Genomic DNA, 12,295 nt, shown 5'->3' on the forward strand with positions numbered 1-12,295 from the left:
TTAAGTGCTAACAACACATTATTTGTGCCTATCATCTACAATGGTAGGAATGTCACACGGAAGTTATGGGGCCCTCACAAGTTCTATATTACTGTCAATCGTCGATATAACATTCATCTGAGGACAAGTATCGTCGCATTGCCAACAGTAGAATTACTGACAAACAGTACTGATGATGACCAAAATATTATGACCAAAATATTCTCAGTATTACAAACACGCACTGAGTGATTGAGCATGGCTATTATCTGCCTGACAATTTGCCATTCTGTTGTTCACATTTTTCCGGTTTGTTTAATACAGCTGATACATGCTAAGTTCATGTGTAGACTTTCAAACTTTTTAAAGTGAACACAAAATTGATGGCTTAATTTATTTAGTGTTACAGAAACAATCCTTGCCTATGTGATCAGTCAGCGAAAGTATTTCTGCACAAATATTTAAAAAATGCTTGCTAACTGTGTGGATGTTAACAGACTACAATTTAAACACTTGAATAACTACCCTGTGCCCAAAAAATGCAAATTTACTTATATTTGCTTATTGACTGGGACTGCCTATCTCAATGCCATATTTTGTTTTACTATTCTTTCTCATATTAATATTAGTGAATAATTCTTGTTCATTGTGGGCTTATTAGAACATCGCAACTCTTGAAATTGATGGTAATTTATAATAAATTAGCTGCAAGCAATTGCCTTTATAGCCATTTATTTTGGCATGGTGACATTTCCAGATACCTGGCATCCCATTTCAGACATTTACATCTATTAGTGTCTCATTAACATTATTTCTTTTGCTAATGATGCTACAGAATTTTGGGTCTAGAGTTTTTAAGACAGCTACTGTAAAATGTCATAAGTAAACAAACAATGCTCATGATTAATGTACTCTGGAGAATGCTTGTTTTGGGGCTTAATTTGTTGGTATGGCATGTCAGGAAAGAGGTGCCATTCATATTGGTTTGTTACCTTATAAACATTTAACATCACAGATGCTTTAGTTCTGATTATATGCACTAGCAGCCCTGCATTCACGTCATGTGATGTGACTAGGTTGCTCGTCAGTGTCAATATGAGAGTCAAATCAATGGGTTACCAAAGGTTGCCCATGCCTGCTCTAAATTAAAATTCACTTGATTTATTCAAGTGTTTCTTATTACATCCAAACAAATCACATACATTTCTTAGCCTGTGTTTTTATTTGCTTTAATTGTGCATATTTTTCTGCATCTCATTCCACATCCCTTTGATCTATTCTTATTTTAGTTTTAATAATACTAGGAAAAGGAAAGATTGCTGCTCACCATAAAGATGATATTCTGAGTTACAGATAGGCACAGTAAAAAGATTTTGGCCAAACCCTTATTTGGATAAGAAGACACGTTCACATAAGCAAGGGCACCTCACACACATGACTGCCATCTCCAGCAGCTCGGACCAGAATGATTCTACCAGAGATGCCTGACATGCGTGTGCGAGGTGTGCTTGTTTATGCAAATGTATTTTCTTTTCTGAAAAAGGCTTTGGCCAAAAGCTAAATGCGTAGCACTCTTTTTGTTATGCCTGTCTGCAACTCAACCTGTTATCTTCATGTTGAGTAGAAAATTTCGTTTGTATTATTTTATTTTTTAGTTCAACTTTGTTTTCGTATGTTCTCTATCTCTGCATCCCCCCCCCCCCCCCAAAAAAAAGAACACCTGTGTTTGATTCCCTTAGCCCTCATTTCTTTGCAGTTTTACTCCCTCTATTTGATCTACCCTCACTATTAGCACCCTGGAAATGTTGTTGTTTAAGCTTACAGTTAAGACTGCATTCCTGGATTTTGTGTATTTGTAATTAGATGGGATACTAACTAACTATGATTCACTTGCCCACCTGTACTGCTTTTCATATAAATACAAATTGCAGGGGGTTAGAGCCCATAGATATTCCAGATGAAGTTGGAAGATGAGTTAAATAACATTAAATGGGATATTGTAGGGTTACATGAAGTATGGGAAAAAATAAACAATGGTCATTTCCTTTTATTACAGAAGAACATAGCAGGAAGGAAATATGGGCAAAGGCTTTGTTGTAAACAAGAAATTGAAAACATTATTACAGATATTGAGGGAATTTCAAACAGAACAGCAAGTGTTGTTTTGAAATCAATCAAATCTATTCACCAATGTTCTCATACTCTGATGAAAGGCTGAAGACTTCTACAAAATGTTACAGAAACTGATACTACCATAAGTACTACTACAAGATAATAATGAGGAATTTTAATGCAAAAGTAGACAAAAACTAAAGAAAAACTCTTCATTGAGCAATTTAAGATATTATAACAGAAATACTAATAATGGAAATGCCTTGATAGAAAAATAAGTAAAATAATGGAAACACATCCGCTTACCTATGGAGTATTGGTGTGTGATGCAGAGAAACACATATCAGATAACAGTTAACACTAGCTTTTGCGCTCTTGCTCTTTTTCGAGCAGAAGTACACACATTGATGTACACAATCACACATACATGCTCATGTACATGCGATACTCACCACTACTGAAAGTGTGTGTGTGTGTACTCTTACTAGAAAAAGAGCAAGAGATCAAAAGCAAGTTTTAAATGTTTTACTAATATGTGTTTTTGTATGCCACAAACTGATCCTCAGTAGGTAAGTGGTTGCCTTTCCCTTATTCTACATGACAGACATATTCATATTTTTCTCAGCAGATGGCACAAGTGTCACTGTGGAAGTCAGGTACTGTAATGTAAACGAGTTAACACACACAATACGGGGAGGTGAATAATGATTAAAAAAATTAATTATAAATATACATTTTGACATTTGTTTTATGGTATGTGTGAAAATAACATCCGCTACTAAGAAGAATTTGTAGTGGAGAATGGTCTGAACCAAACAAGTTAAGTAACTAAAAATAAATTATACAGCAGCTCTATGTATTTCCATAAGTCATTTCTACAAATCACCATGGTCTGCACTAAAATGTGAAGAGATGTTTACTTTGTATACTTTCACTCTATTACATCTGATGGTTTCATATTTTGAGGTTACTTTGCGCATTCACAAATACTTTTCTTAGCTTAAAAAAGGACAGTCAGAATAATCTGAAGTCTCAGTTCATGAACTTCAACCACACAGTTATTCAACAGACTTGGATTTCTAATTCTGCCATTCCTGTAGATGTACTCCACTTCCCACTCTCCCCTTTTTAAGAGATTTGTGGGTAATAACACAGTGAAAAACATCGCAAGGCAAAAAATTTGGTAGCATGAAATAATATTACAATCCTCTCAAAATAAAGCATACTAAATTTTTTTCTTTTACAATGAAGCAACAATTATTTACCATGAAATGGTCTCAGTTCTCAGTTGAACAAATGTACCTGGCTTTCTGTAGGTTTATTGGTTCATTTTCTTTCTTATCTCCCTCTTCTCCCCACCAATTAAGCTGAACAAAATAAACAATGGTCGCTACTGTTGCTATGTTATCACTTGTCCTTGGATGGTGCTGCTGCTGTTAGAACACCAAAGTGAGTTTTCAGATTTGGTGATGAGTATGTTGAAGTCGGCAGTTTAGTCAAAATTGTTTAATTTTTTTGTTTTTAAATACAGGCACTACAATATTATTTCTTTACACACAACACCAGAGAAATTAGAACAAAAATAACCCCGCTATCTTGCTTAAAATGGAGATGGAGACACTTACGCCAGATGATGAAAGGTGGATGTCAAAAATGGGAAATATGTACAGAGTTTGCCATTGCTAACTCTAAATTGCCACCAATAATTAAAAAACAGAGCTCAAATAGCAGCTATGTTTGAGTGTAATATGTTGAAGCTAGAGAGAAAATGTATAACAATGACCTAACACAACTATGTAGGAGCTGCATTTCTTGTTTTGTTCCAAAAAGCTAGGTCTCAGAATGCTTCTATATCAGAACCTTTATCGCTGAAAAGAGCTGATGAACAATCAAAACAAACTGATATTAAATTTTCCACAAGTACAGGCACATTTCACTGAAAAACAATAGGAAAAAAATATTTTCGGCAAAGCAGATCAAGTTTTACTGATTAGTAGCATACATTGGATGCAGTCAGCTTTTGGTCAATATGACATGCGAGATAACTTCAACATTGATATACAAGAAATTGTTTTACCATTGCTTACCCAGTCAATCATATTCAGGGGAGAAATTCTACTGATAAAGAATTACGGTGGTATGATGCACTTTAGGTGTATCTGTAAAACTATCCTTACTGGAATTGTGAAAAGTTAAAACCACTGTGTTTCAAAATTGTAATAATGTTAACAATCAGACGTATGCTGAACAAAAAAGTGTTGATTCTGAATACTACAATCCCCAACTGGAGCCTCAATTTAGATAAGCGGCATTTATGAGAGAAGCATAAATTCACAATTATTGTAGATCATCGTCAGGCACACCTCAAAATTAAATTAATAGCTATATAGCTTATATTTTTATCTCCAAACACACTAACAAGGAGACATAACCTACCTGACCTCACATTTTAAGGTGAAAAAAGCATGCTAGCAAGATATCAACCTCATCAATTGCTCCCGCACGAAAATTTGGGGCACAATTCTGATGATACATAGTTATGACCTCCTGAATCTACAGCTTCTAAACTTCACATGCACCAGTTGTTTCTCACTCACTCCACCCTAATGCAGCTGCCTAATGCCTGAATACAATGTCCTGTACACCTGAGTGACAACCAGAGCCCTCCTATTTGCTAGGAAGTGAAGTTAATAACTAAGTAGTGCTACACTAGTTCTTTATTGACACACTCACTCATTTCATTAATTTGCACTGTATTTTGTATAGCTACATAAAAATGTTTAAAGTAAAGTTATCTCTGGCATCAGCTACAGATCAGAAACCTTGCACTTTGACACAATGAGCAAATCATGTCAACAATATCAAAACAGTATGTCACTGGATGTTCAAAGTGTTCTGACCAGTCACTGGTGTAACATCTTTGATACCAAGTGTACTGGAAGACCATCTGAAATACTAGTGCATATAACTGCCCATACAGAAGAGATTGCACATTGTTAAGCTTGCCAAAGTTCACATTGATTTGCAGGAGTCATGCCGAATTGTTAAACCTGTTGACAAAAAGCCCTTGAATACTTGGAAGCCAAATACATACAGATGTTGACAGTATTTGTTCCACTTGATGGTATTGGCTACAGTTAATAATCTTATAAATGTTCAGCAAGTAGCCATATTTACAAATTAATTTGCAATGTGAATTTACAATGACTCGTTCCACATCATTATGATTTATCATGCAAAATGAATCAAGGAATATGAAACTAATTAACTACTTTCATTTTACATTTATGAAGCTGTTCCAAGAATGTGACTGTGGCGAAAGCAGTCTCATTGCAGTCATCATCAGTATCCTCAGGTACAAAATTATCGAATGTTAGTCCACTATTTTGCTCCATGTATAGTATGTCTTCATTTGTGAAACTGTCTACAATTGTGACAACAAAACAAATAGGTATAAATAATAGCACAAAACAAGCCCCATATGCTTTCATTTGCCTTGTATAAAAGTCCGTCGAATAACCACATGTAATGATGCTGACAAGTAATGGCTTTCAGCTCCCATTCTTTGACATTTAAACACTGCAATTTGACTGTCATTCTGTACTGCTCTAGCAGGTATTGTACTATTGCTTATTGGTTCACTGACATTACGAACATGAATGTCTTACTCAAGCCACAGTACAGTACTTTGTTCTCAGGCATTAAGCAACTTCATTTAGGTGGAGCGAGTGACAAACATCCAGTGCAAGCGAACTTTAGAGGCTGTACATTCAGATCATAACTATATACTATCACAATTACGGACCACATTTGTGCATGAGATCGATTGCTGTGGCTGATATCTTGCAAGTGTGCTTTTTTCTCCTTAAAATATGAGGTCAAGATGGTGACATTTCCTTGTAATGTGTTTTAGAAACAACTAATCAGGCACTATATATTAATTTTACTATTAAAAGCAATTGATCCAGAAAATATTTAATTGCAGTCAAAGCAAAAATAGGTTTCTCAGTCAGTTTATTAGAACTGTTACATTGTAGCAGTCTCCATGGAATCTGGTAGTGCAAAGATGGTTGAGAAAAGTCTGGGAAATATTCTACCTTACTATCCTGCAGTATTAATGGGTCAGTTTGTTCCAAATGGTGGTGGTGGTGGTGGTGGTGGTGGTGGTGGTGGCGGCGGCGGCGATGGTGATGGCGGCGGCGGCGGCGATGGTGGTGGTGGGAGGGTGGGGGGGCAGTGTTGCATTGCATTTTTTTGTGACAGAAAGACATTTTGGAGAGCTTTCACAGTTCAAAACATTGCATCAATGTAGATCATGATATATCCACTGAATCAGAATACGGAGTTTAAAACATAAACATCACTCTCGCACATTAGGCCTTTTTTGTGGTTCTTACTGAGGCGATACGGCATGTAGCAGTAATGGTTATCCGTTCGACACTTAAGTTCCTCACAGGAGGGATATGACAAACAATAAGACACATCAGGTGGCAATAACCTCATGTGTGATGCATCACTGCCACCTTGTCATGGACACCTTTTAAATATATCACATACTAGTTGTACCTGGCCACGCTTTCCTGTGCCTTGGTCTGCTTAAATGGAAAAGAAAGAAAAGAGGAAGCACACGTTTTTAATATGTATGGGAATTGGATATACATCATAATATCCTTCTCTCCACTGCCTCTGTTCACCTCCCCCTCCCCCTTTTCTTTGTCCATCTCCTCCTCCTGCCCCCTCTCTCTGTCCATATTCTCCTCCCCCCCCTCACCTCTCCTCCTGCCCCTCTATCTGTCCATCATCACCTTTCCCTTTCTCTGTCCATCTTCTCCTCTCACCCCTCTCTCCATCTCATCCTGCCCCCTGCCTATCTCCTGCTTACCATTTTCTCCCACCTCTCTATTCATCTCCTCTCCCCCCCCCCCTCCTCCCCTGAATTTGAGCCTTGTTTGTTCTTATTGCAGATTCAGAGTCAGAAACAGGAGTGGTTCTTCTTCCAGCATTAAAAACAATTTCAATATGTTTAAAAAAATTTAAATAAATAAAATTATTGTATAGTTTCCTCAAAATCAAATAAGAAAGATTGCATAGTGGAGAACAAGTACAAATCCCAAAACAATGGGTTTCAATTTTTTATGCAAAAAGTAAAAATTTTACTGAGAAACTAAATATAGAGATGAAAGTAGCATTGGTTCATCTACAAAAACAATTTTCTTGAGACACTTAAAATCATTTGAAATTTATCTCCCTTTGTAACAAATGATACAGTTACAAGGTGCCACAAGCACTTAATGTTGCCCTGGGCAGTATATCAGAGAATCATATTGGTGGTGTATTACTATTGTCCCAGTGTGAACCAGTTAAGTTGCTTTACCTATGTTTCTCCACATTCCACCAATGAGGGTTGCCTCTGATTGTACTGCGAGAGGCATTGTGTGTCATACTGCGTCAGTGAGAACTGCGCCTTAGGCCCATTCTGTCTGCTTAAAAAGCTATACGAGGAGTGGTCTGTAATCATGGGACACGTGATCAGTGTGTTGCCACGCCCTCCAGCCATCACTGCCCATAGATGAATCCTGATGCTGTTGCAGCTTCTCCTACTTCTTCTTCTTCTTTATTCAAACACCTGCTCATTAGTCTCCTGAGGCTGTGGGGGGCCCTGTTCCAGAATTCCCCACCTCAAAAAACTAAAATATACTGTATGTAGACCATCAATGTAGAGTATTGACCTACGAGAGTAAATTTTAGGAGGAAATCAAGTTACTGTTCTGTAATAAAATTTGACATGGTTGCAAATACAGTAAAGCAACTGAAGACGATGACTTCATAGGCAGAAAAATAATGAAAATAAAGAGTAGAAATAGTCTAGAGAACTTTTACAAACTAAATATGGTTTTCGAAAACAAAGATTCCAATACATCTGGCTGTGTGTTGCATGTATACACGTGTAAAAGAATACAGTATAACTAGCTTTCAAGACATGGCTTTTCTTTTGGCAGCTTGCAACCTGTGTGTGTTGCCATTTTTACTTATTGCAGTGAGATGTACTTTTAATGCAAAGACCATTCACGAGGGCTGCTCATTGAATAGAAAAATCGATGCAGGGAATTATTAGGAGTGAAAAAAATGTCAGACAACAGACTGATAGGAAAGATGATGGGTTTGCTGTCCCAATCGACAACGAGGTCATTATAGATGAAGAACAAGGTCGGACTTGTGAAGGAAATCAGCTGTGCTTTTTCAAAGGCATTCACCTCAGACTGTTTAGTGAAAACATGAACAGACTGGAGTGGAATAAGTGATTATGACTGTAAACAAAACAAACTGAAGGGCTTGGGTCATGTAAACAGACAAATGGATGAAAACTGGCACAAGGAAGTTCTTTGCTGGGTTTCACGAGATACATAAAGATCAAGGCTATGCCCTAACAAAAAGTGGACAGGTGAAATCAGGATAAAAGGGAGGAACTGCATGGACATTTCTTATTTAAGACCATAATAAGTGTGAAACTTTAGAGGGGCCTTTATCCACCATCGGATGTTAAATGGCTGAAGGCAGCAATAATATGATAGGTGGCGGTGGCAACTGTGGTGATGAAGTGGTGCTGATGCCACAGTCTATGAGCCTTGTTTAAAAGCTTCTATTTGCATTCAGCAGAATATTACTTTGTTCCACATGCTAGTATATTTTAATGTAGTATACTTTAATTTTGACTACATAATATAAAGGAAAGGCAACCACTCACCTTTAGCAGACTTGAGTGTGGCACATAGACACATGTAATAAAACACAATATGAACTAGCTTTTGTGCACTGACTCTTCTTCTGCTAGGAAGTACACACATTCACACACATGAAGATAAAAGACACCCAAACACATTAGTGTGTGTGGGTATCCTTTTGGTTGTGTGTATGAATGTATCTACTATCTGAAGGAAGAAGGGCCAGACTTCAAAAGCTAGTTAATACTATCTTCTGTTTTGTGTGTGTGCCCCAGATGAGTGGTTGCCTTTCCTTTATTTTACATATTGTTCCATCCAGGAATTTCCATAATTGTTATTAATTTCGGCTTTCAAACTTTAAGTATAGAAAGTGGGGAATGATAAGCTTTCACACAAATAAAATTACCCTTGCAAGATAATTATACTCAAATAATGAGAGGAAAAACACTATCTTCTCTCTCTAATTCTTATTGTTCCACTCCACATTTATTTACTTTCATTTCCATATCTCACATATTTTGCCACTTTTTTTTTTTTTTTCCTTTTGCACAATTCTTATTGTCCTCTTTGAAATCGCATTAACATTTTGTTACCTAGTAATAATCAATCATGCTGTAATAAAAGTAACTATTTCTCATTTGTACTTTCCTTCCTGCCAATTTAGCATGCAAAGTGTTTAGAATACTGACTTCTTATTTTTGTTTTCTCAATATCCAGTCCAAGCTGCAGTCCATATTACCAATCTGGCCAAAGATATTGGGTATACCTCTATACTGGGTTTCTTCACTTCATCAGAGATCTCATGACTAATCTTCTTTACTGTTTCCACTAATGATTTTTTTTACTCTTGTAGATTCTTAAATGTATGATGAATTTAAAGCAATTGTTTGCTGTTACCTTACTTTCTTTGTTTAAAATTGGTCCATAGAGGCACAGAACATTATCCTCTTACCGGCTACATTTATGGACGTGCTTTCTTACCAGTTAATGAAAAATGTTTTACATGTACTTTGTCTCTACCTCTGCTGTAATTCAGAAAGTGAGGCTATATTTATGAAGTGCTGGGCATGAATTAGACACATGACTTCATCCATGAGGTTTTGGCTTGCTCCAGATGACATTGCCACAATATTTTGGCTGATAGGTTATCAGTGGAATATCATGGCAAAATGTTACTTTCGCCTGGCTGGAAGCCCAACATCTCTTGGAATATTCATTATGTTGGGGTAACTTCAAGAGTCACATGATTTCATCATCACAAAGATTACGCTGGCAGTACACATTTTAAAGTGTCTTTTTTATTTATTTTTGTTTTTAATTTTTTTATTTTTAATAAAGAAAATAATAGCAGCACTGGTGTGTGAAGTGAAATCTCAACATCTCATGTAGAAATACTGAATGTTTTATAGCTCTCCATGGTACCTAACCATTGATACTTTGCTGTCCTGAAGTTACCAACCCACTGTTGGGATCCTTACTAAAAACAGTATTCAATTCTTGTGAGGGGCCGAAGTGGAGTGGTCATGTTACTTGGGATGATAAGTCACAAAACTAATTTTATTGCATGATCTCCAGTAGCAATCAACAATAAATAATTACTTTCTTAGTGGTTGTTTTATGTATGTTTGTGTTTAATGTTACAGATAAGTAAGAGAAAAAGGAACTGGCACCAATGTAGATGCAAAGTGGAAAATACTTGGTCGCTTGTTATCACCAGACGCTGAGAAGCTGGTCACAAGGAGCAGCTACAACAACCGTCTCCAAAAGCCAAAGGTATGTTGAAAAGAGGGGTAAAAAGATTCACTTCTTTGGCTGTTTATGAATAGTTTCATTTTTCCTTTTGGACTGACAGAGTCGGTATAGATTTGAAGAACAGGAACATGTTTGTATTTTTGATAGTGAGTCTGATCTGAAAGAGAATTCTGATACCTGAGGTGTGAGTCACTATTATGAGATTCTTTTAGTCAGACAAGACCAGTGGTGAAAATTCTGGTCTGTAGGAGACTAAGTTTTCTGGTAACGTATTCCCAACCTGATAAAATAAGAAGTGTAATTCTGGAAGAGTAAAGTAAGCACTCATATTAAATAGTTGACTAGATGGCAGAAATTCCTTCCATAGACATTAGTGACTTGAAAATATCTAACTTATGAAGATACAGAATCACTGTACAGCTGAGAGACACAATTTAGTACTTTTGGTATCCAACTGAAATCGCGTTTTTCAGAATATTCATATCCAAAAGTTAGTGGGAGAAATTGTATTAGTAGAAGCCAATGCCTGAAGAGGGATAGTTTGGATAAAAATATTTAACAGACAGGGGCAGAGTGGCAGTGGTGAGTAGGGATATATTTTTTTATTTCCTTAGTAACATAGGCCTAGTGATAGAATCAAAGGAGACACCATGGAAGCCGATTTTAGTAGTTTAGAATGTACATCTTGATGGGAGAAAAGAAGGAAAAAAAAATTAAAATTACCAAAATCTGTACCTACCAGGAAAAAAATTGGCATTATAGTAAAGAATGGCCATACAATGTCTCACATGTGACTACTGAGCTGTGTGCACCTAACAAGTGAATGAATAATATTAAAAATGGTAAAGTTTTCTATGTAAATAAACTGATAAAATATCAAGTACATCTCTTGACATATGATGGTGAGAGGTAAAGGCATAAGAATTGCATCCCAAAAGAAAATGCAGGAGCAATTCATGTAATCGCAGAGATAACTGTTCTTAAATAAGAAACATCACAGAACCTTTCTGCAGTGAAACGTTACATTGAAATTTAATCAAGTCTAAAGCTCACAGCCAAACTGTTAAAGACACAGAACACTCTTAAAAATTAAAATTTGTCATTGAAGTAAAGTAACTGTAGACCAGCGAGTCAGTAACTCTAGGCGAGTGTATGACATGGCAAAATTTGCAACTGACCATTCTAATACTTAATATTAAGTCCACAGGATTTAAAGAGGGTGTTAAACACTGTAACTGTAAGAGCAGAAATAAAGGAAGAGTCAAACTGACCCATTCCACTATTCTATGAAACACCAAATTTTGTAAACTATTAATACTGCAAAATATCATTTTAACAAGAAAAAAACTGGGTAAAGAAACAGAACATGATTTAAATATTTAACAATATTTAACAATTAGAACAGATTATAACAAAAGATTTTCATTGACTTATGCCCCTATAGTAAAATATTTTACAATATCTTATCATTTACATAAAAATATTAATTGTATGAAAGAAAATAATATTAATTATGGTTAGACAAAATCAAACAATGCATACTACTGGATCGAATAATGACAATATTATGAAAAGGACAGATTGCTACTCACCGTATTGTGGAGATGTTAAGTTGTAGATGGGCACAGCAAAAAGACTGCTAAAGGTTGGGTTGTTTTGGGTAAGGAGACCAGACAGCAAGGTCATCGGTCTCATTGGATTTGGGAAGGACAGGGAAGGAAGTAGACCAT

The 12,295-nt window shown here is 36.2% G+C and overlaps 1 protein-coding gene across 1 annotated transcript in view; it reads right to left on the bottom strand.

The window, feature by feature from the left end:
* The window catches only part of LOC126251733 (adenylate cyclase type 9), a 177,943-nt gene that overhangs the window by 46,189 nt on the left and 119,459 nt on the right, over positions 1-12,295 (bottom strand). The window lies entirely within an intron of this gene.

Source organism: Schistocerca nitens, chromosome 4 (assembly GCF_023898315.1).
Source record: "Schistocerca nitens isolate TAMUIC-IGC-003100 chromosome 4, iqSchNite1.1, whole genome shotgun sequence".
NCBI classification, from domain to species: Eukaryota; Metazoa; Arthropoda; class Insecta; order Orthoptera; family Acrididae; genus Schistocerca; species Schistocerca nitens.